Source organism: Ovis canadensis, chromosome 2 (assembly GCF_042477335.2).
Source record: "Ovis canadensis isolate MfBH-ARS-UI-01 breed Bighorn chromosome 2, ARS-UI_OviCan_v2, whole genome shotgun sequence".
NCBI lineage: Eukaryota > Metazoa > Chordata > Mammalia > Artiodactyla > Bovidae > Ovis > Ovis canadensis.
In genome coordinates this window covers 48,564,142-48,590,319 of record NC_091246.1, presented here as the reverse complement: position 1 = coordinate 48,590,319, position 26,178 = coordinate 48,564,142, and the positions used below count along the sequence as shown (strand labels likewise).

The window sequence follows — 26,178 nt, the reverse complement described above, 5'->3', positions numbered from 1 at the left end:
CGTCCCAAAGAAAAGCAGTATCTCCTTGGCAACTTGTGCCGGGGTAAGAAAACAGCAAACCCCCGGGCAAATGCATTCAGCAGCCTGTCTGCCAGGAGAGGGGGTCTCCAAACTTCCTCCTTCCTCCTCCAAACAGGCTTTCTGGAGTTACAGTCTACCCATGACTGTGTGGATTTATTTAGCTACAATGTTATCATCTCTACTGAGCCACAAGTAGGAGACAATTCTCTGCTTTTATTTATAACCTGAAGGGATTATTTTTGAGTTAAAGCTTTAAGAATTCAGATCTATCAGGAAAGAACAGCTTGTGTAATGAACTTCCTGTTTTCATCATATTTGGACACCGAGCCTCCTTGTTGCCTGTTATTATTACCCAGTTAATATGAACTGCCTGCAGTTTATTTTTAGCCATGTTGACTCCATTGTAAGGACTGCATAACTGCTCTCAAAATGGGAAAATGTAATTACGGGATCTAACACTAAGTTGGGGATATTCTTAGGTTCTTTCACAAGGCAGTGGCTTAAAAAATGAAAATAGACCATTTTAAATGGCTAAAGAAAACACAGTTATTTGATCCAAAATAGCCCATTGATCCTTTTACAAACTAAACACGTTCTTCACAGAATAAAGTCCCATTTTTGTTTCAGTGACCTAAACATATAAATTTATTTCCAAGCTCAGAGTAGGGGGAAGAGAGGACAGGAACTGGTGGAGAATAGAGGCAGGAAGGGTAAAGCACACTTACCAAAAGAGCAAAATATTAAAACTGTGCTGAAAGTACCAAAACACCTAACAGAGTTAACAGTTGAGGGCTGGGAAGGTGTGCGTCAGTGCAGCCCCGTCACCCGACTGTTGCACCCAGTGCACTCATCAAGCGGTGCCACCGGTGTGAAGGGAGTCCCCCTCACATTTGGTGGCCTTCGGTCAGTCATTCACACAGGCCACTGCCTCAGCGCCCACCTCCTCCATGACTCCAGATACTTGCCCACTCCATTCTTCATCTGTTCAACAGAATGGAATTGAGCACTTAAAATATCCTGAACTCCAGGAATGAAATGGGAAACAAGACGTGGTCATTGCTCTAAGCATGGCAAATGTACTGGTAGACAGAACTTCAGAGGATTCCAGAAGCACAAAAAAGGGGATACCTAACTGAGCCTGGATGAGAGGAGGAAGACTTTCTGGAGGAGGTGATGTCTTGACTTGAGTCCTGAGGTACAAGCTGGGCTTATCCTGAAAAATGACATCCTAAACTGAAGAGGAAGCTGAGACAAAGGCCCAAGTGTGAAGGGGATGGCAGCAAGGCTAGGTCGCCTGACTGAAGTGGAGAGGGTAAGGGGACATAAATAGAATGAAAGTCACAGTGTTAGGTGAGGGTCCTGTAAACCATAGTTAAGCCTTTTAACTTTATCCTGAGAGTAATGGGGACAAGTTACAGTAAACTTCTAAGAGTGATAATATTTAACAAATATCATAAACATCAATGTATGAATGGATAAAAAAGATGTGGTATAAACACACAGTGGAATATTATTCAGCCTTAAAAAGGACACAAATGTTCACAAATGTTACATGTATGAACCTTGAGGAAATTATGCTAAGTGAAATAAGCCAGTCACAAAAGGACAAATACTATATGACTCCACTTATATGAGGTTTCTACAATAGTGAAATTTGTAGAGACAGAAAACAGAATGGTAGTTTCCAGGGTCTGGAGTAAGAGGAAAATGGGCAGTTAGTGTTTAACATGGATTCAGGACAATGAAAGAAGTTCTGGAAATGGATGGTGCTGATGGCACCACAACGTGAATGTACTTAATGCTGAACTATATACCTAAAAACGGTTAAAATGGTAAATCCTGTGTTATGTATTTACCAAAATTGTAAAATTTTTAAATTAAAAAAAAAGAAATAAAACTGCAGTGGCTGGATTTAGGTAGATAGGTAAGCAGAAAAGTAGAGGTAGGAGGTTACTGCAGTAATCCAGTGAGAGATAAAAGTGGCCTGAACTTAGGCTATGTGAATAAACAGAAGGGAACAAAGTCAAGATTCATCTGGACATTACACTAGGAAATCCTAGTATTAACTGGAAGGGAGCACTTTGAGAAAAATAGAGGTTAGAATAAAGTCCAGATTTCAAGCTGGAGAAATTATATGCATGGTGATGAAGCCAGTCACTAGGAACAGTGACTGATTTTAAAAAAAAAAGAAAAAAGGACTGCTTAATTTCTCATGGAATAATTTAGGAAGTAGATGAAATAAGGTCATTTCAATAAGGAAAAAGGATATTTCTCTGTCTGGTGGGATGTGAAAGCTATAAATAGAATGTAGCTAAACCTACAACTAAAATGCAAAATTTGAGAGAATAAGATGGCAGAAGAGTAGGTGGACATGAAGTATATATCTCTCCACGGATACATCAGGATATACCTTCAGACACAGAAGTGCATGCAGAACACCAGCTGAGAGCAGACAGGAGTACCTGACCAATGAAAAAGAACCACTGAAAACTTAAGATCAAGCCCTGAGCCTTTGGAGTGGGAGCATTGACTCTAAGACCCTAACCTTCGGGAGTATCAAATAGTGAGAACTCACACAAAGGAAACCACTTGAGTACAAGATGCGGTATCACCCAACTAGCAGTAGCACCCTGTGCAAATGCCTCATCTGAACAACAAACAAAACAAAAACACAAACCCAATCATCAGCAGACAGGGTTACCACCTCACTCAGCCTTGCCCATAGAGGGAAAACAAACAAACAAAAACTCAGCACAAATCTCACCCTGTAGAGAGCTTACACAAACCATTGAACAAATATTAGGAGGACAGAACCAAAAGGAAGAAAGAATTCAACCTTCTTCAAGGAAAGAATTCAAGTTTTCTAGAAGCCTGGGAAAAGGAGACCTCAAACACAGTAAGTTTAAAAAAAAATGAAAAGGCAGAGGAATACTACACAAATGAAGGAACAAACTAGAAACACAGAAGTTCAAGTAAATGAAGAGGAAATAGGCAAACTATCTGAAAAAGATTTCAGAATAATGATAGTAAAGTTATCAAAAACCTTGAAAACAAAATGGAGAATATGCAAGAATCATTTAACAACAGACCTAGAAGAATTTAAGAATAAACATATGGAGACAAATTACATAATTCTCAATGGTGAAAAACTGAAAACATTTCCCCTAAGATCAGGAACAAGACAAGGGTGTCCACTTTACTCACTATTATTCAACATAGTTCTGGAAGTCTTAGCTACAGCAATCAGAGAAGAAAAAGAAATAAAAGGAATCCAGATCAGAAAAGAAGAAGTAAAGCTCTCACTGTTTGCAGATGACATGATACTATACATCAGTTCAGTTCAGTACAGTTCAGTTTAGTCACTCAGTCGTGTCCGACTCTTTGCGACCCCATGAATCGCAGCAAGCCAGGCCTCCCTGTCCATCACCAACTCCCGGAGTTCACTCAGACTAATGTCCATCGAGTCCGTGATGCCATCCAGCCATCTCATCCTCTGTCATCCCCTTCTCCTCCTGCCCCCAATCCCTCCCAGCATCAGAGTCTTTTCCAATGAGTCAACTCTTCACATGAGGTAGCCAAAGTATTGGAGTTTCAGCTTTAGCATCATTCCTTCCTAGCAGTTTGATAGTGAAGGCAATGTTTTACATGGAAAGCTATGAGACTTCAGATGGGAACAAATAAAATATTAAGTAACTAAGTAAATTGTATCTTTGCAAGCAAAATAAAGATGATTTTAAAAGTAAAAAAAAAAAAAGAAAGAAAAGAAATCACAGGGCTGATCTCCTTCAGAATGGACTGGTTGGATCTCCTTGCAGTCCAAGGCATTCTCAAGAGTCTTCTCCAACACCACAGTTCAAAAGCATCAATTCTTCGGCGCTCAGCCTTCTTCACAGTCCAACTCTCAGATACATACATGACCACTGGAAAAACCATAGCCTTGACTAGACGGACCTTAGTCGGCAAGGTAATGTCTCTGCTTTTGGATATGCTATCTTGATTGGTCATAACTTTCCTTCCAAGGAGTAAGCGTCTTTTAATTTCATGGCTGCAATCACCATCTGCAGTGATTTTGGAGTCCGAAAAGTCTGACACTGTTTCCACTGCCTCCCCATCTATTTCCCATGAAGTGATGGGACTGGATGCCATGATCTTCGTTTTCTGAATGTTGAGCTTTAAGCCAACTTTTGCACTCTCCACTTTCACTTTCATCAAGAGGCTTTTTAGTTCCTCTTCACTTTCTGCCACTATACATAGAAAGCCCTAAAGATAATATCAGAAAATTACTAGAGCTAATCAGTGAATTTAGCAAAGTTTCAGGATACAAAATGAATACACAGAAATCACTTGCATTTCTATATACTAACAAGGAAAAGTCAGAAAGAGAAATTAAGGAATCAATTTGATTCACCATTGCAACAAAAAGAATTAAATATCTAAGAATAAACTTACCTAAGGAGACAAAAGAACTGTACACAGAAAATTATAAGACACTGATAAAAGGAATCAAACATGACATAAATGGATGGAGAGATATTCCATGTTCCTGAGTAGGAAGAACCAATATTGTGAAAATGATTATACTACAAAACACAATCTACAGGTTCAATGCAATCCCTATCAAATTACCAATGGCATTATCATTGAACTAGAACAAAAATTTTCATAATTCATATGGAAACACAAAAGACCCTGAATAGTCAAAGCAGTCTGGAGAAAGAAGAATGCAGCTGGAAGAATCATATACTACAAAGCTATAGTCATCAAGACAGTATGGTACTGGCACAAAAACAGAAATATAGACCAATGGAACAAGATAGAAAGCCCAGAAAAAAAAAAAACCCCATGCACCTATTGGAACCTTATTTTTGACAAAGGAGGCAAGAATATACAATGGGGCAAAGACAGCCTTTTAAATAAATGGTGCTGGGAAAACTGGACAGCTATATGGAAAAGAATGAAATTAGAACACTTCCTACAGAAACGGTAGGGACCTAACAGAAGCAGAAGATATTAAGAAGAGGTGGCAAGAATACAGAGAAGAACTGTACAAAAAAGATCTTCACGACCAAGATAATCATGATGGTGTAATCATTCACCTAGAGCCAGATCCTGGAATGTGAAATCAAGTGGGCCGTAGGAAGCATCATTACAAACAAAGCTAGTGGAGGTGATGGAATACCAGTCCTGAAAGATGACGCGGTAAAAGTGCTGCACTCAATATATCAGCAAATTTGGAAAACTCAGCAGTGGCCACAGGACTGGAAAAGGTCCATTTTCATTCCAATCCCAAAGAAGGGCAATGCCAAACAATGCTCCAACTATCACACAATGGCACTCGTCTCACACGCTAGTAAAGTAATGCTCAATTCTCCAAGCCAGGCTTCAGCAATACATGAAGAGTGAACTTCCAGATGCTCAAGCTGGTTTTAGAAAAGGCAGAGGAACCAGAGATCAAATTGCCAACATCCGCCAGATCATGGAAAAAGCTAGAGTGTTCCAGAAAACCATCTATTTCTGCTTTATTGACTATGCCAAAGCCTTTGTGTGGATCACAGTAAACTGTGGAAAATTCTGAAAGAGATGGGAAGACCAGACCACCTGACCTGCCTCTTGAGAAACCTATACTCAGGTCAGGAAGCAAGAGTTCAAACTGGACATGGAACAACAGACTGGTTCCAAATAGGAAAAGGAGTACGTCAAGGCTGTGTATTGTTACCCTGCTTATTTAACTTATATGCAGAGTACATCATGAGAAATGCTGGGCTGGAGGAAGCACAAGCTGGAATCAAGATTGCCAAGAGAAATATCAATAACCTCAGATATGCAGATGACACCACCCTTATGGCAGAAAGTGAAGAACTAAAGAGCCTCTTGATGAAAGTGAAAGGGGAGAGTGAAAAAGCTGGCTTAAAGCTCAACATTCAGAAAACGAAGATCATGGCATCTGGTCCCATCACTTCATGGGAAATAGATGGGGAAACAGGGGAAACAGTGGAAACAGTGTCAGACTTTATTTTTTCGGGCTCCAAAATCATTGCAGATGGTGACTGCAGCCATGAAATTAAAAGACACTTACTCCTTGGAAGGAAAGTTATGACCAACCTAGATAGCATATTCAAAAGCAGAGACATTACTTTGCCAACAAAGGTCCGTCTAGTCAAGGCTATGGTTTTTCCAGTGGTCATGTATGGATGTGAGAGTTGGACTGTGAAGAAAGTTGAGCGCCGAAGAATTGATGCTTTTGAACTGTGGTGTTGGAGAAGACTCTTGAGAGTCCCTTGGACTGTAAGGAGAGCCAACCAGTCCATCCTAAAGGAGATCAGTCCTGGGAGTTCATTGGAAGGACTGATGAAGCTGAAACTCCAATATTTTGGCCACCTGATGTGAAGAGCTGACTCATTGGAAAAGACCCTGATGCTGGGAAAGACTGAGGGCAGGAGGAGAAGGGGAAACAGAGGATGAGATGGTTGGATGGCATCACCAAACTGATGGACTAGGGTTTAGGTGAACTCTGGGAGTTGGTGATGGACAGGGAGGCCTGGCGTGCTACAGTTCATGGGGTTGCAATGATTCGGACATGACTTAGTGAGTGAACTGAACTGAATACCATACGCAAAGATAAACTCAAAATGGATTAAAGGCCTAAATGTAAGATCAGAAACTATAAAATTCTTAGGGGAAAACATAGGCAGAACACTCAATGACATAAGTCAACGCAAGATCTTCTATCACCCACCTCCTAGAGTAATGGAAATAAAAACAAAATTAAACAAGGAGAACCTGATTAAACTTAAAAGCTTTTTCACAGCAAGGGAACTACAAGCAAGGTGAAAAGACAACCCTCAAAATGGGAGAAAATAATAGCAAATGAAACAATTGACAAAGGATTCATTTCCAAAATATATAAGCAGCTCATACAACTCAATAACAGAAAAACAAACAACCCAATCAAAAAGTGGAGAAAAGACCTAAACAGACATTTTTCCAAAGAGACATACAAATGACTAACAAACACATCAAAAGAAGCTCAACATCGCTCATTATTAGAGAAATGCAAATCAAGACTACAATGAGATATCTTCACACTGGTCAAAATGGCCCTGATCAAAAAGTCTACAAACAATAAATGCTGGAGAGGGTGTGGAGAAGAGGGAATGCTCTTGCACTGTTGGTCGGAATGTAAATTGATACAGCCACTATGGAAGACAGTATGGGGATTCCTTAAAAAACTAGGAACAAAACCACCTATGACCCAGCAATCCCATTCCTAGGCATATACGCCGAGGAAACGAAAATTGGAAGACACATAGATCCCCTTGTTCACTGCAGCACTGTTTATAATAACTAGAACATGGAAGCAACCTAGACGTCCATCAACAGATGAACAGATAAAGAAGTTGTGGCACATATACACAATGGAATATTACTCAGCCATAAAAAGGAATGTATTTGAGTCAGTTCTAATGAGGTGGATGAACGTAGAACCTATTATACAGAGTGAAGTGAGTCAGAAAGAGAAAGATAAATATCATATTCTAATGTATATATACAGAACCTAGAAAAATGATACTGAAGAATTTACTTACAGGGCAGCAATGGAGAAACAGACATAGAGAATAGACTTACGGACATGTGGAGAGGGGAGGAAAGGGTGAGATGTATGGAAAGAGTAACATGGAAACTTACATTACTATATGTAAAATAGATAGCCAACAGGAACTTGCTATATGGCTCAGGGAACTCACATGGGGGTCTGTATCAACCTAGAGTGGTGGGATGGGGAGGGAGATGGGAGAGGAGTTCAAAAGGGAGTTCAAAAGGTATCTATGTATACCTATGGCTGATTCATGTTGAGGTTTGACAGGAAACAGCAAAAGTCTGTAAAGCAATTATCCTTCAATAAATAAATTAATTTTTAAGAAAAATGAGAAAAATTTACAGAAATTCGACAACCTAATGATTGACAACAAAGATATTTTAAACTCAATAAATGTAAAACAGAAACAGAAGAAAAATAAAATGTAAAAATTTGCTTTGCAAACAAACCCTCAGAAGAAAGCAAACATGATTGTAATGGATGAGTGAGACTCAAAGTGGAATGAAGAGGAAGGCCAGTCTAGAGGCTGGAGTTGGGCTCCAGGAGAGCTGTGGCAAATATTGCTTGATGGTTTCTAAAGTGCTTTACATTCTGCTGAGTCATTCACTTCCAGGGGAGCCATCAGAATGCCATGCTTCATTCCTCACTCATCATCTCCCAACCCTCCCGTGAATGTTTCCCCACGTCAGTCTTCCAAACCTAACAACCATTTTCCTAACACGCTATATACCCTTAGATGCCACACTTCTCACAGGTTCATGCCCCTGTCTTGAACGCCCTTCTCTCTCCTCCTGGACCCAGCAAGTTTCTACTTAATCTTCAAGATTCATTAATTTTGAGTCTGTTAACAAGCACCTTTTGACCTTTATTGGATACTGGGTAGGGACAGAGATGATAAGACAGTCTCTGCCATTAAAGGGTCAGGCATACAGGGCAGACAGTACACAGATAATTGCAATAAACAGGGCACTGCTGTAATCAGAAACAGGTAAAAAGTACCACAGGAAAACAGTAGAGAGAAATACACTGCCTTGGGTTGGGGGAGGTGGGGGAAGATCACTAAAGAGCTTAGACAGTTCAAATGGCATTTGCCATACGAAGAATTTCCCAGCTTCCCTAACCTCATGGAACTTTGTTTTTTTAACGCATGATATTTAACACAGTGTACCATATTAGATTGGTTCTTCTTACTCACCTGTGAGTTCCTCAACATTGTAGTCCTTCATGGAATCCTTCATTGTTCAGTCCATAGTATGTGTTCAATAATTTTCACTGGATGGTTGGATGGGTGGATGGATGGATGACTGGCTTGAAAGTGGCTATTAATCCTCTAATTTAACACTTTCTATGGTAAGGAACTCATTGAACCTCAGCTACCAGTTTTCTCTGAAGTCTACAGAAGTAATAGACATGAATTACCAAGATTTTCTCACCATTGGAAGTACTCCCAGAAAACAGAGGAAGAAACTATCTTGGATGTTCTTTAATTCTTTCAAATCACTAAAATATCATTCAGATATTTTGTACTCTAATACATATTCTGACATTTGACATTTTAGGTAGACTTTATACTCAGCAAAATCAGCCATAGACAAAGATGTGATGTAGGTAAATTTTCTTTTCTTCATTTGACAATCTTCTTCCACTCCAGAACCTCAGAATTTCAGGGATGAAACTGGTCCTGTCAATTCAGCCACACTAAGGTGTTAGGCTAGGTATGAACTCCCCTTCCAGGAGTGTTTGCATCTTGGATAAGGATGCCTTATCCTTATCCTTATTTTGGAAATGAAATTATTCAACCAACAAGTATTTTTCTGAGTACTTGTTATATGCAATATCTTGTGCCAAGTACATCAGGGACTACAGAGAGGATAAAAACATGTCCCAGTCTTCAATAGGTTAACAGTCTAGTTGACAAGAAAGTCACAGACCCATGAAATCTTGAAATCAATACAAGAAAGAAGCCTCCAAGCTCTGATTCCCTCATTCTTCAATGGCCTCCCACAATTCCCCTCCCATCCTCCATTCCTGCCACATCTGTCTTTCTTCAAACACACCAAGCACACACCTGCTTTAGAGTTTTTGCACAAACTGTTCCCTGTGCATGGAAACTCTTCCTGGAGAGATATTGCTCTCTCCTTCCGATCTAGGCTCAGATGCCACCTGGTCACACTATTTAAAATAGCAAATTCCACCCCTACACCCAGTACACCCTATCTCTCTCTTATCCTCTTGACTTTTCATCACAGCACTTAATACCAACTGTTAATATCATACAATTTTTTATTACTTACTGTCTTCCCTCCTTTCCATTAGAATAAAATTCTGTAAAGGCAGGGAGTTCTGCCTGTTCTGTTTACTGATATATCCTGGGCACCTAACATGGTCCCTGGAACATATTAGATGCACAGGTTGAATGAATGAAAGACCAAATGAGCAAATGAATGACTATGTTCCCCACTAGATACACTGGGATGAAATCAAAAGCAATTCTACTCAGTTGCCTACACTTTCCTTATAAGATACCATAGTTTTACCCACCATATTTTATTAACTTCTTCTTAGTATGCGGCCAAAGGCATTGGCTTAATTCAATTATGAACCTTATGTCATAATTTCCTTAAATAGTAGAGCTATAGATGCTATAATAAATGGATCTCTTCAAGGCTTAAAAAAAATCTATGAAGAACACTCTCATCTAATTTTGAATTTTAATGAATAGTTTTAATGATGACTAATAAATTTTGATATTTATAGAAAATGAAATGCATTTCTTCTTTTATGAAAAATGTAGCACTTCAGGAACAACAAATTCTTAGAGAAAAAAATTCTAATGAGATCATTAAAACTGAAAGTGTACCTACTTACCTAAGCTGAAACAGGCACAGCAACAGAATGGGCACCAAATATTAATAGTACCCTCCTTCTTTCGCCTGACTCTGCTGAGTTCCTCACTTGCTCTGATCTGTATGAAATTGTGAGAGAAGGATTACTAGTGACTAAGCAGGAGTTTCCCAGTACCTAAAGGACAGAGAGGAAAAACCTGTTTTCTAATATGTGTTACAAGCAAAGCTAATGTCCTAAATCCGGAAGAAATTTACCACTCAATTTTTTCAACAATAGATTTTAGATCACATAAGGTACAAAATCCTCTGCATTATTTGCAAAAAAAAAAACAAAAATGCAAAAGCATGTTCCAATAGACTATTCTTTGTATTTATTTATTTTGTATTAGAGTATAACTGATTAACATTGTTGTGATAGATTCAGGTGAACCAATGGACAATTCTTATATTGAATCTCATAAGAGCTCAGAGCATAACACTAAATTTTTAACTCAATGAGGGCATTCCTGTTGGGAACAGAGGTGATCTGGCCCAGGTATGCTGCTTCCTGATACTACAACAACCCACAGGCACAGAGATTAGAGTCCTTAGAAGAGGAATGGAGGGCTCGCCTGTTCATCATCTCTCCAACATCGTGTCTTAGGTGAGCCCTTGGCAAGCGCACAGATAAAGGTCACTTCAAGATTGAATTCGCTGACAAGTGCCTGAAGTGCTAGTAGTCTTTGATGCTGATTATCCATACACTTTCAACACCAGATGTGCAGGTAGTGAGGTTGACATTCCATTGTCAATTTTTTAAGAACATGACTTGTATATTTGCCACCCCATTTCTGCTCAAAGATAAGCTGCAAGGGTTCCTGCAGGTGACAGCAGTATTTCCCTCAAAATGGAGTTTGAATCCACTCACATACTTAGACACTCTTTTAAAGACCCTGAGTGTTTCACCATATTGCAGACAATTTGGTCCAAGACTTTTCTTAGGACAAGCATAACCGATCAACCATTTCAACTATTGAAAAAAAAAAAAAAAGCAACAAAATGAAACACCCTCCTTATGGCTCCCATTTAACTAATACCTGGTGTGCTTGTCAGGAGTTAGCTGCAAAAATAAAATGGTTTTTAAAATGCTACTTTGTACCAGAAGGAATTGCCTTCTTCGTTAAGGTTATCTGATATTATCAACTTAAATGCTGGAGAGCATCTGTCAAATGCAGCGAATTTTAGCTCTGACAGAGTTGACGCTAAGCTGCTCTTTCTAACAATAATTAGTCAGCAGGTTCAGCTGCTTCTTTTATAGTATTGTTTATTGCAAAACATTACAAAAACATTGACAAAACTCAAAATAAAAGAAAGAAAAATCCACCCAAAATTCTGCCATCCTACAAACCAAACTGTTTACATTTTTTTTTCATGCTCCCTTTCAGTCCCTGTCCATATGCAGACAGAATTTTTACAGTTGTAATCATAGCACAGATACAATCTTGTAGTCAGGTTTGCCTCAATTAGAGCTCTTAAAGCGTTTTTCCATTTCACTCTCTCATCTTCATTTCTCCTACTAGGAACACTTCACCCCCACCATTCTTAGCAGCCTCCATGGGATCCTAAGTGTTGAGGAAGGCTGAAAAAGAATAATTCACAGAATTGGGAGAAAGGGTTAAGTTCCCACTTGTAAAGAATGGAGTCTCTAGAATTAAACTTATGTGGAAAGGATTTATTTCTTTCCCCCTTTGTTCCCATAGCTGGAAATCTTTATGAAAGTAGCTACATTTTCCCACCATCAAGCATGCTTTTGCTATCTTCATAAAGAGCCTTCACAGGTATTTCCTCTTTACCTAGTTTGTTTTTAAGGCCTGCTCAGTATTTAGGATATAGGCATATTTAGGCATCTTTTCTTCCATCTGCTATAACAATTTATGTAACTTGGAATTTAAGTGTGGCTACTACTTCGTGCTGTATCCATGTGAACGTGAAGTGGTGTACTCAGCTGTCAAAATGTTGGATACCTGTATGCATCTTTTTACATGTTAACTTGTATTCTTTAGTCTCTGGCTTCCATACCAGACTATACATCAGACTCCTCCGGGAGTAGGGAGCCAGTAAAAATACACACACACACACACTCCAGGGTTCACCCTTGCTCAGATGAAGCAGAATCTCTGGTGCTGCCTATGGACTGATGTTTGTAATATTGTACTCAAAATGTCATAAAGTCTCTTTCTTGATAACAGCTTTGACTGTTACAGTTTGTGGATTTTTAGGGGATGGAAAAGAAAAGAACTGTAAGGATTTGGAGAAGGAAGAAGTATGTGGCCCATAGAAGCTTTGTTTAAATGGCCTTTGAGTTTTTAGTTAGGCAGACCCAAAACGTGAATCATCTGCTCTGATAACCTGGTGAGTGGGTGAAGCCTCCATCCTCAATACACAATCCTGCAACCATGAGGGGGCGATGGCCACAAAGGTAGGGGGCATGTCTAGTAGAGATAATGCTGAGGCAGTGTGTAGTAAATCTTTTTTTTTTTTTTAATGAGAATGCTTTGACCCTGGAAAACTCTCACTTTAATTAATAATTCTATGTTCTATATTGTTTCAACTTTTATAAGCATGGATTTATGCATTATTGGCTAATTTCTGATTTACTGACGAGGGGCAATTTTGTCCCCTGGGGGATATTTAGCAATGCCTTGAGTTACTTTTGGTTGTCATAGCTGGGAGAAGAGAGTACCACTGGCATCTAGTGGGTAGAGGCCAGGATGCTGCTGAACATCTTACAGTGGCACAGGACAGCCCCTGCCCCCCAACAATTATCTAGACCCAAATGTCAACAGTGCTGAGGCTGAGCCTCATACTGCAGCACGCAGTGTTAGGCAATGAACAGCATGTAGGAAATAAACCAGAGAAGCTCATTAAAAAAGCCAGATTGGGGGAGGCCTTATAGTTTATGCCAATGATCTTTTTTTTAATCGTGGATGATGGAGAGCCAATGAAAGGAAATTACCTGATCAAATCTGGATTTTAAATATATCACTCTGAAGGGTAAATCAGAGGAGGCCATCACTAGAGGCAGAGAAAGCCATTAGGATGCTGTTGGGAAAGCCCAGAGAGGAATGTGAGAGCCTGGACAAGACAGTGCCAGAGGGATCAAGAGGGAGAACGGAGTCAACCAACACATCTTGAGGATGCAAAAGTCAGCAAATCTTGGGAACTACATGGATATGGGAAGGGCAGGGAGGACTCCAGGGTAACTCCCAGGTTTCTAGTTATGATTATTGGATGGATGATGGTTAGATACAGAAAGAGATTTATGGAGGGAAAAATAATATAGCTAGATAAAAGTTTCAAAAAGTCTCAGTTATTCTCTGGAGGAGATAAAATAAATAACAGAATCTACTCATTCAACGAATATTTTAATAGCAATTATCTATAGAAAGTAATTTATACATAGAGGTGGTTAGCTCCTTAGGCAAGCAAGCTATTAGACTGAGATTAAGTCTTTGAATTTAAGAAAAAAATGTGTGATGTTATTTTGAGGAAGTATCTAAGAGCCTCAATAGTTCTGTAATTTTGGGAGATGGAGGGCTTCCCTTTTTAAATCTAGAGTCAACCACACTTAGAGATCATCTTGAGGAAACCATACCTGTGGAGTTAATTGAGGTAAATAAGTTGGCAAGGACTTCAGCCAACTACTCAAGCAAGATCAAAATAATTCTGGCAACAGAAATTCTCTTCTGGAGCTCTCTTCAGCCTTGAAAAACTAGGTTTTTTTAGGGCTGATGAAAATAATGGGTTCTGGCTATGGAGAATACTGGGGACAACAAAATGCAGAGAGGCAAAGTAGTAACTGAAATGATACGTTTAGTAATCAATCCATGCACATGATTCTGAATTTCCTCATCCTGAAGTGATACCAAAGAAGATCAAGTTCCCAAATGTGCTATGTTGGTATCCCTGTGGTCAAGCCCTGAATATTCCAGAATAATTTAAGTTTTGGAAAGGACAAGTTGTCTTTTAAAACAACTGCAACTTAACGAGTCTTTAGATAACTTGATCTCAGTTATATTTGAGATGACATCTTGATAATATGGTCTAGAGCTTTTCGTTTCTTTCTGATCTCTCTTATAAAGCAAGAAATAAAAGATCTTGTTCTTGAATAGTCCAGCAACATTGCAGTGTCACCACAATTTGTTAATATTATGAATAGTTAGTCATAAAGACTTCCAGAATAAAATATGTGCCATAAATTCTTTGTTATCATATATTTATTTTTTTGCTTCAGTTTAACTTCATTCCTAAAAATCTCCCTGATTGAGTTACGTTTAGGGACAGTTACAAGGACATTTTGAAAGTTCAGATTAAGTTTAAGAGAAAAATATTTACTTTCAACCAGTCTAAAACATCCAAGTCAAGGCTGTAGATAAGCCCCGAAGAGCTTATTCTTCAATCATCAATAATGCTGCCTCTGGTTGGAAAAGTAAGTGAAAGTCCACAGATATATCCCACAGCCTGCCATTTACCATTATTGAAACTATGATTATAAATGAATTTGACCAGATATTTTCCTCTTTGATTCAGACAGTTTATTCTTGGAGAAGTGCCTTAAAAGGAAGAATCAGACAATTGTAGGGTTCTGATGGATGTAGCTCTGATGGACCTGCTGCCAATCCTGGCATTCACATCCCCTGAAATTATGTCAGCTAATGAATACTTAGAAAACATAAAGTTCAGAAGGCTGTCAAATTACTGTACAATTTGAAGTACCAGCGTGCACATTGTAGGAAAAAAATGTACATATTAAAATCTGGATCAACCTTGTGAGGGCCTGGAGTAGTAAAATTCCATATAGTCTATGAATGTCATTTTTATTCAGTAGATGCCACCCAGGTCTGACCACCATGAGAAAAGTTTTCACAACAATATATTTCATCTATCCAACAATCCTTTGAAATAGTCATTATAGTGTCTCCTTTAGAGTTGAAGAAAGAGACTTAAAGTTCAAAGTCATCTTTCTAAAAATTGGTGAACCCACGATTTAATCCAGGTCTTCTGATAATAAGTCTACCTTTATGCCATTATACCACTCTATCTCTTACAAGTCCTAAAAGCAAAGTAGTGTAACTTCATCACTTCACTTTTCCCTTCCCAATTTAGCTCCTTCTATTGGAAACTCACCATTTCTCTGTCTCCTTCCCTTAAGACCAATCAACTGTCAATTCTCCTATTTTTGAGGGCTTCTAAATTACCTTCAAAACTCTTTGCTATTCAGTGTGGTTATGAACCAGCATCACTGGCACCCACCCAGGATCTTATTGTAAAACACAGCACTCCAGACCCACCTGGAACTACTGAACCTGCATTTTTATAAGATCCCTAGAGAATTCATGTACATGTTGAGGTTTGAAAAGCACGTCTCTCGTCTAAGTGAGAGGCTCCTCTCCATTGCTACTACTGCTGTCATTTACCAGCCTCTCAGTGCCTCTGATCCAGAGTGTTTACCAATCCACTAGCGACTCCAGTGCTCTTGCCTGGAGAATCCCAGGGACGGGTGGAGCCTGCCGGCTGCCATCTATGGGGTTGCACAGAGTCGGACACGACTGAAGTGACTTAGCAGCAGCAACGACTCTCTTCCCTCTTTTGGTCTCACCCTAATCCCTCACTATCCAATTCCTATTCATAAACCACAAACACATTGACTTTCCTAAAGAAAAGACTGAGTCACTCTTCCCAACTCCCAACTCAAAACCTTTCACCTGCTCCTCAGGGCCAGTGAAAAATAACAATATAAGTACATCCCTTGTGCCACATATTTCATAAGACCTTTAACTAACTGGTTCACTCCTTACATCAACCCTGTGAAACTGATATATTATTAGCTCCTTTCTAGAGATGAGAAGACTGAGCGAGGTTAAGTAACTTGGCAAAGGTCACGAGGCCAGTAAATGGTAGAACCAGCATTAAGTCTTCAACAAACTCCTTAGCTTGGCTTCAAATGTCCTCCACATTCACATGAAAAAGGAACGGAATATCCACAGTATTACTCAGCCATGAAAAGCGATGAATTTGAGTCAGTTATAGTGATGTGGATGGACCTAGAGCCTGTTATACGGAGTAAAGTAAGAAAGAGAAAAATAAATATCATATATTAATGCATATGTAAGAAATCTAGAAAAACGGTACTGATAAACCTATCTGCAAGGAAGGAATAGAGACGCAGACATAGAAAATAGTCCACATAGTCCACATACATAGTGCACATAGACTTGTGGACACAGCTGAGGAAGGAGAGGGTAAGACAAATTGAGAAAGTAGCATCAACATATATACACTACCATATGTGAAACAGATAGCTAGTGGGAAGCTGCTGTATAACACAGGGAGCCCAGCTTGGTGCTCTATGAGGACCTAGGTGGCTGTGACGGTGGTGGTGAGGGGAGTTGGAGGGAGGCTCAGAAGGGAAAGGACATACACGTGCACATAGTTATGACTGATTTGACTTGCTGTACCACAGAAACCAACACGACATCATAAAACAATTATTCTCCAATTAAAAATTTTTTTAAAAAGGAAGGGAGGGTCTTGGTCCAAGTATCTACCTTTTGCCAGGAACTTGGCTAAGAATTTCCTCTGGATTATACAACTTAAACCACACAACAACCCTGTAGCAGAGTTTTGATGCTATTATTCCAATTTTTACAGGTCAAACTAGCAAAGAGAAACCTGAACCAAAGTTCAGTTAACTCCAAGACAATATTACTTCTATATAGCACTACTGTTCCGTCTACCTAGAAGGTGTTCCCTGCATCTCTGAAGGCCCGAATTTTACCGCCTTTTAAGGCCAGTACAAATTTTAGGCACAAATTTTCTTCTTTTCCTCTACTCTTTCCCTCCTCTGAAATCTTAATAACACTTTACCTCCAATTTTCTTTTTGCATGACTTCTATCTTCTCTTATGGTTATTATGGTTATTTCTGTATGTGTATAATACATACATGTTTGAACTGTGATTCAGTAATTGTGATTATTGTTCCCCAAATGTCCAAAGATTGATCTAAGGAAACAAATGAAATTAGAGCCCTTATATTATGACAATTTAACATGAATTCATGAACAGGAAAAAATACAAGTATAATAATTGAGACTTGAAACAAGTATTATCCTTGATATGACAGAATTTGAGACAGACAAAAGTTAACATTTATCACTTAATTTCTTCCTATCAAATCAAGAAAAACCCTGTTATGAGTTGATTCTCCTGTAAGATATGTTCTGGATTTTTCCACCAGCTCATTACTGATTATTCTGTCATTTTGTATACATCTTTAATTCCATTTTATTTTTCTTAACAGCCATTATCTGTTACAAACAACCATTTCAGATGGCTCCATTGTGATAATAGTTCCAAAATTACTTCAATATAATTCCAACTTTTTCTTACTACCTGGCATACATCATCCCACAAATAGCCCACTTAAAATTAAATGGAATATAAAGGGAAAGAAGAGAAGATTTGGCTTAAATATTATTTTAAGGACTCCTACTGTAATAATTCCTATACCACTAATAACCCATTGGCAAGTAAGTTTCAAAGTTTATCAGTCCATTGATTTCCCAAAGCATATGTCACATACTATATTGTCAGCAAAATAATAAAATTTATACATTTACTATTCATTATTATTATTACTACTGATCCCTAGTAAAGAGCTTTATAATCTATCAGTTTAGTTCAGTCACTCAGTCGTGTCCGACTCTTTGAGACCCCATGCATCGCAGCACGCCAGGCCTCCCTGTCCATCACCAAATCCCGGAGTTCACCCAAACTCACGTCCATTGAGTCGGTGATGACATCCAGCCATCTCATCCTCTGTCGTCCCCTTCTCCTCCTGCCCACAACCCCTCCCAGCATCACAGTATTTTCCAATGAGTCAACACTTTGCATGAGGTGGCCAAAGTATTTGAGTTTCAGCATTACCATCAGTCCTTCCAATGAACACCCAGGACTAATCTCCTTCAGAATGGACTGGTTGGATCTCCTTGCAGTTCAAGGGACTCTCAAGAGTCTTCTCCAACACCACAGTTCAAAAGCATCAATTCTTCGGCGCTCACCTTTCTTCACAGTTCAACTCTCACATCCATACATGACCACTGGAAAAACCATAGCCTTGACTAGACGGACCTTTGTTGGCAAAGTAATGTCTCTCCTTTTGAATGTGCTATCTAGGTTGGTCATAACTTTCCTTCCAAGGAGTAAGCGTCTTTTAATTTCATGGCTGCAGTCACCATCTGCAGTGATTTTGGAGCCCCCCAAAAAATAAAGTCTGACACTGTTTCCACGATTTCCCCGTCTATTTGCCATGAAGTGATGGGACCAGATGCCATGATCTTCGTTTTCTGAATGTTGAGCTTTAGGCCAACTTTTTCACTCTCCACTTTCACTTTCATCAAGAGGCTTTTTAGTTCCTTTTCACTTTCTGTCATAAGGGTGGTGTCATCTGCATATCTGAGGTTATTGATATTTCTCCCAGGAATCTTGACTCCAGCTTGTGCTTCTTCCAGCCCAGCGTTTCTCATGATGTACTCTGCATTGAAGTTACATAAGCAGGGTGACAATATACAGCCTTGACGTACTCCTTTTCCTATTTGGAACCAGTCTGTTGTTCCATGTCCAGTTCTAACTGTTGCTTCCTGACCTGCATACGGGTTTCTCAAGAGGCAGGTCAGGTGGTCTGGTCTTCCCATCTCTTTCAGAATTTTCCAGTTTATTGTGATCCACACAGTCAAAGGCTTTGGCATAGTCAATAAAGCAGAAATAGATGTTTTTCTGGAACTCTCTTGCTTTTCTATGATCCAGCGGATGTTGGCAATCTGATCTCTGGTTCCTCTGCCTTTTCTAAATCCAGCTTGAACATCTAAGTTCACGGTTCACATATTGCTGAAGACTGGCTTGGAGAATTTTGAGCATTACTTTACTAGCATGTGAGATGAGTACAACTGTGCGCTGGTTTGAGCATTCTTTGGCATTGCCTTTCTTTGGGATTGGAATGAAAGCTGACCTTTTCCAGTCCTGTGGCCACTGCTGAGTTTTCCAAATTTGCTGGCATATTGAGTGCAGCACTTTCACAGCATCATCTTCAGGATTTTAAATAGCTCAGCTGGAATGCCATCACCTCCACTAGCTTTGTTCATAGTGATGCTTTCTAAGGCCCACTTGACTTCATATTCCAGGATGTCTGGCTCTACGTGAGTGATCACACCACTGTGATTATCTTGGTCATGAAGATCTTTTTTGTACAGTTCTTCTGTATATTCTTGCCACCTCATCTTAATATCTTCTGCTTCTGTTAGGTCCAGACCATTTCTGTCCTTTATCGAACCCATCTTTGCATGAAATGTTCCCTTGGTATCTCTAATTTTCTTGAAGAGATCTCTAGTCTTTCCCAATCTGTTGTTTTCCTCTATTTTTCGCATTGATCGCTGAGGAAGGCTTTCTTATCTCTCCTTGCTATTCTTTGGAACTCTGCATTCAGATGCTTATATCTTTCCTTTTCTCCTTTGCTTTTTGCTTCTCTTCTTTTCACAACTATTTGTAAGGCCTCCTCAGACAGCCATTTTGCTTCTTTGCATTTCTTTTCCATGGGGATGGTCTTGATCCCTGTCTCCTGTACAATGTCATGAACCTCCATCCATAGTTCATCAGGCACTCTGTCTATCAGATCTAGTCCCTTAAATCTATTTCTCACTTCCACTGTATAATCATAAGGGATTTGATTTAGGTCATACCTGAATGGTCTAGTGGTTTTCCCCACTTTCTTCAATTTAAGTCTGAATCTTATAATCTATAGCTGAATACAATTTTATAGTTCACTAAGTATTTTCATATTGGCCACAACCAAAAAAACTTTCATTTCCTCTTTGACTGATGCTGATGACTCCCACATCTAAATTAAAGGTCAGTGAGCACTGTTATAATATTTCTTCTTTCTAATGTGCTTCAGAAAGCAGAGATCTAAAATGTGTTTCCAAAAACATTTTAAGATTCACTTTTAAACGGGGATATGGTCTTCCCTTATGGTCCACTGGTAAAAAATCTGCCTTGCAATTCAGGGAGTGGGTATTCGATTCCTGTTGGGGGGACCCAGAGCCCACATGCCCCAGAGCAACTAAGCCTGCAGGACGTGACACAGCCAAAAAAATAAGTCAATTCAATTTTTTTAAAAGAGAGGGGGATACGATATGCAGATTTTGACCTGAATCCTTTCTGGATAGAGCATCTCCCACTGGTTTCCAAGGAATACCCTGTAGGACAAAGTGCAAATTATTGAAGTCAAAGGAATGTCCAAAAGTCCAAAACAAACTTCACACATAAATTGTTCTTATATTTGATTCAAGAGAATTGAATCTAAGTGTAATTCTCATTATACTTACGTTGCTACAAACTCAAAAGTGCCTTAGGGTTTACATAGTTTTTGAATTTATATAATTTAAGAGCACTAAAGTATACATTCCATGAGAGAAGATACCTCAACTCTTCTGTTCATTGCAGATTTTTTTAGCACCTGGCATAGTGTTATAGTAGGTGCATATAAATACTTGTTTAGCAAATGAATACATTCCTTTCCTTATGCTAAAGAGGAAATTGGAGGCCAAAGTAGTTGAGTGACCTAACCAAAGTCACATAGTAACTTTGAAGCTGTCCCAGCTCTTTACGTTGAAGAAGCTGAAGTTGAACGGTTCTGTGAAGACCTACAAGACCTTTTAGAACTAACACCCAAAAAAGATGTCCTTTTCATTATAGAGGACTGGAATGCAAAAGTAGGAAGTCAAGAAACACCTGGAAGTGAAGTCACTCAGTTGTGTCTGACTCTTGGTGACCCCGAGGACTGTAGCCTACCAGGCTCCTCCATCCAAGGGATGTTCCAGGCAAGAGTACTAGAGTGGGTTGCCATTCCCTTCTCCAGAGTATATTCCTGACCCAGAAAATGAACCCAGGTCTCCTGCATTGTAAGCAAGACGCTTTACCATCTGAGGCACCAGGGAGTAACAGGCAAATTTGGCCTTGGAGTACAGAATGAAGCAGGGCAAAGGCTAATAGAGTTTTGCCAAGAGAACGCACTGGTCATAGCAAACACACTCTTCCAACAACACAAGAGAAGACTCTACACAATGGACATCACCAGATGGTCAACACCAAAAGCAGATTGATTACATTCTTTGCAGCCAAAGATGGAGAAGCTCCATACAGTCAGCAAAAACAAGACTGTGGCTCAGATCATGAACTCCTTATTGCCAAATTCAAACTTAAATTGAAGAAAGTGGGGAAAACCACTAGACCATTCAGGTATGACCTAAATCAAATCCCTTATGATTATACAGTGGAAGTGAGAAATAGATTTAAGGGATTAGATCTGATAGAGTGCCTGATGAACTATGGATGGAGGTTCATGACATTGTACAGGAGACAGGGATCAAGACCATCCCTATGGAAAAGAAATGCAAAGAAGCAAAATGGCTGTCTGAGGAGGCCTTACAAATAGTTGTGAAAAGAAGAGAAGCAAAAAGCAAAGGAGAAAAGGAAAGATATAAGCATCTGAATGCAGAGTTCCAAAGAATAGCAAGGAGAGATAAGAAAGCCTTCCTCAGCGATCAATGCGAAAAATAGAGGAAAACAACAGATTGGGAAAGACTAGAGATCTCTTCAAGAAAATTAGAGATACCAAGGGAACATTTCATGCAAAGATGGGTTCGATAAAGGACAGAAATGGTCTGGACCTAACAGAAGCAGAAGATATTAAGATGAGGTGGCAAGAATATACAGAAGAACTGTACAAAAAAGATCTTCATGACCAAGATAATCACAGTGGTGTGATCACTCACGTAGAGCCAGACATCCTGGAATATGAAGTCAAGTGGGCCTTAGAAAGCATCACTATGAACAAAGCTAGTGGAGGTGATGGCATTCCAGCTGAGCTATTTAAAATCCTGAAGATGATGCTGTGAAAGTGCTGCACTCAATATGCCAGCAAATTTGGAAAACTCAGCAGTGGCCACAGGACTGGAAAAGGTCAGCTTTCATTCCAATCCCAAAGAAAGGCAATGCCAAAGAATGCTCAAACCAGCGCACAGTTGTACTCATCTCACATGCTAGTAAAGTAATGCTCAAAATTCTCCAAGCCAGTCTTCAGCAATATGTGAACCGTGAACTTAGATGTTCAAGCTGGATTTAGAAAAGGCAGAGGAACCAGAGATCAGATTGCCAACATCCGCTGGATCATAGAAAAGCAAGAGAGTTCCAGAAAAACATCTATTTCTGCTTTATTGACTATGCCAAAGCCTTTGACTGTGTGGATCACAATAAACTGGAAAATTCTGAAAGAGATGGGAAGACCAGACCACCTGACCTGCCTCTTGAGAAACCCGTATGCAGGTCAGGAAGCAACAGTTAGAACTGGACATGGAACAACAGACTGGTTCCAAATAGGAAAAGGAGTACGTCAAGGCTGTATATTGTCACCCTGCTTATGTAACTTCAATGCAGAGTACATCATGAGAAACGCTGGGCTGGAAGAAGCACAAGCTGGAGTCAAGATTCCTGGGAGAAATATCAATAACCTCAGATATGCAGATGACACCACCCTTATGACAGAAAGTGAAAAGGAACTAAAAAGCCTCTTGATGAAAGTGAAAGTGGAGAGTGAAAAAGTTGGCCTAAAGCTCAACATTCAGAAAACGAAGATCATGGCATCTGGTCCCATCACTTCATGGCAAATAGACGGGGAAATCGTGGAAACAGTGTCAGACTTTATTTTTGGGGGGGCTCCAAAATCACTGCAGATGGTGACTGCAGCCATGAAATTAAAAGACGCTTACTCCTTGGAAGGAAAGTTATGACCAACCTAGATAGCACATTCAAAAGGAGAGACATTACTTTGCCAACAAAGGTCCGTCTAGTCAAGGCTATGGTTTTTCCAGTGGTCATGTATGGATGTGAGAGTTGAACTGTGAAGAAAGCTGAGCGCCGAAGAATTGATGCTTTTGAACTGTGGTGTTGGAGAAGACTCTTGAGAGTCCCTTGAACTGCAAGGAGATCCAACCAGTCCATTCTGAAGGAGATTAGTCCTGGGTGTTCATTGGAAGGACTGATGGTAATGCTGAAACTCAAATACTTTGGCCACCTCATGCAAAGTGTTGACTCATTGGAAAATACTGTGATGCTGGGAGGGGTTGTGGGCAGGAGGAGAAGGGGACGACAGAGGATGAGATGGCTGGATGGCATCACCGACTCAATGGACGTGAGTTTGGGTGAACTCCGGGATTTGGTGATGGACAGGGAGGCCTGGCGTGCTGCGATGCATGGGGTCTCAAAGAGTCGGACACGACTGAGTGACTGAACTGAAGTCAACAGCACTTAGAACTTTAGTCTATAATCCTTGGTTTGGTATCATTTTTGCTGATTTCAATATAAGCAAATGCAGATGTTGAGGTGGAGATGAAATGAATGAAAAGTGAAAATAAGATAGAAGCCTTGAGACTATTTTAAAACATCTCATCAAAAGCCAAAAATAAAAATATCTATAGGATTGGGAAGTTAGTGTTAGTCACTCAGTTGTGTCCGACTCTTTGCAACCACATTGACTGTAGCCCACCAGGCTCCTCTGTCCATGGAATTCTCCGTGTGAGAACACTGGAGTGGGTAGCCATTCCCTTCTCCAGGGGATCTTCCTGATTCAGGGATCAAGCCTGGGTCTCCCTCATTGCAGGCAGATTCTTTACCATCTCAGCTACCTGGAAAGCCCAAAGATTGGGAAGGGAGTATGCCAAAAAAAATTTTTAATTAAAAACCCTTCCAAGAATAAACAAACAAAACTCCCACCTTGTCTGATTGATGGCCACAACAACAATTACAGAGGTTTAGGGGGGAAAAAAAAAACCAGTTTTTAATAGTAGAAAATTACCCCTTTTAAAGAAAGCAAAGAAGCACACAAAACAGAGCAGGTTAGCTATAAACTGAAAACTAGACCAAATATAATTTGAAAAATACTTTGCAAAGGACTTCAAAGGCAATAAAATACTTTTAATACACATTTTTAAGTGAGCTGAAGACTCTGTAACAATTTAATGATCAGTGTCTAAAAGAGGTACACTCAAGGGAAAAGATCAGATAGCAGTTGAGTAAATGAATCACTCTTCATGCAAGGAAGAGTGGGGAAAAAAATTGCTAGAGGGGAGATTCATGCATTATAGCACTGTGGTAATCAGTTTATCTCATTATCTCATTTAAACTTCAAAATAATATGAGGAATATGGGCTTCCCTGGTGGCTCAGAGGTTAAAGTGTCTTCCTCCAGTGTGGGAAACCCGGGTTCGATTCCTGGGTCGGGAAGATCCCCTGGAGAAGGAAATGGCAACCCACTCCAGTATTCTTGCCTGGAGAATCCTATGGATGAAGGAGCTTGGTAGGCTACAGTCCACGGGGTTGCGAAGAGTCAGACACGACTGAGTGACTTCACTTTCACTTTTCACTTTCATCCCTACAGACAAACAGACTGAGGTTTAGATAGGTTAAGTAGTCTGTCCTACATAACACAGCAAATAAATACCTGGATATGAACCAAGGCTGGTCAACCTCTATACCAAGATTTACCACCATGTCACACTGCTTTACTCTTACCCATTCTTTCTTTGTTTCCCCATTTGAATGTAGCTAAATTGGTTTGCCCAGATCTCACCATGATATAACACATTAAACAGCCAGGTTTCTAAATATGTGCAGAAGGGACCTTGTTATATTTGACTTTGTGTCTCCAAAGCCTAACTATCACTTAGCACAAAGTAAATGTTCAGTAGGTGCTTCATAAATTGAAATGAGCTGTATAAATATAATGAATATTGTAGTACCACAGCAAATTTCTGACAAGAAATACAGATGATTATGTCTAGGTATACAAAGCCTATACATTAAAAATTGAGATTTAATGCAACAGATAAAGGTTAGACTTTCCTACATATCAACATGTTGGCTCTGACATGAAGAACTAGCCACTGTAGTTATGGGCATCTGTGAGTGGGTCACAGAAAATCAGTACATTAGGCAGACTTTCATGATGCAAACAATAAGATTGACACTGGCTACTGGGATAAAAAGAGAGAGAGAATTAATCGAAAACTACTGGGTACTTCACAGAATCAACACAAAGACTGAAGAACTAAGGTCAAAATACAAGCAAAAATTGGGAAAATATAGGTAACCAGAACTATCGACAAGGTCACATGCCAGGAATAGCCTGGTTAGGCACTCAGTCATCACCACTGAACTCTGGCTGGCATGGCTGGACTGCCACCACCCACAGCTTAGGGAACTCCACTAAAACTGCTGACACAACCATCACTGGGTACAACAGCCACCACCACCACCACAAGAAATTTTAAATGTCCATTTCTTTAGGTAATTCACCACAGACTGAAATTCTTGAGCAGGAGATTATGGCTAAAGTTAGCCAGCTTTTTTTTTTTTTTTCCTGCAAGACAGAAGAAAATAAATGATACTTTTGGCCTCTACATGGGTGGACCCTGCTTCTCCCCAAGTCTACACAAGATTCCACAAACACAGAAAGTGGATTTGAATGCTAGGTGACAAAGAAAAGATATGTATTTACTATAGAACTACAGTCTGAGAACCTTCTAGCTAAGGGGGTATTAAGTCATTTTATTCTCACAATTCCTT

At 39.6% G+C, this 26,178-nt stretch overlaps 1 long non-coding RNA gene across 4 annotated transcripts in view; it reads right to left on the bottom strand.

Annotated features, from left to right (window-relative positions):
* Nucleotides 1–26,178, bottom strand: part of LOC138433423 (uncharacterized) — a 613,563-nt gene that overhangs the window by 515,544 nt on the left and 71,841 nt on the right. Inside the window, exon 3 of one of the 4 annotated variants that reach the window (XR_011254300.1) lies at nucleotides 10,487–10,583. The exons of the other annotated variants lie outside the window; for them this stretch is intronic. This is a non-coding gene — a long non-coding RNA (uncharacterized lncRNA). The remainder of the gene's footprint in view (nucleotides 1–10,486; nucleotides 10,584–26,178) is intronic. 4 annotated transcript variants of the gene reach the window in all.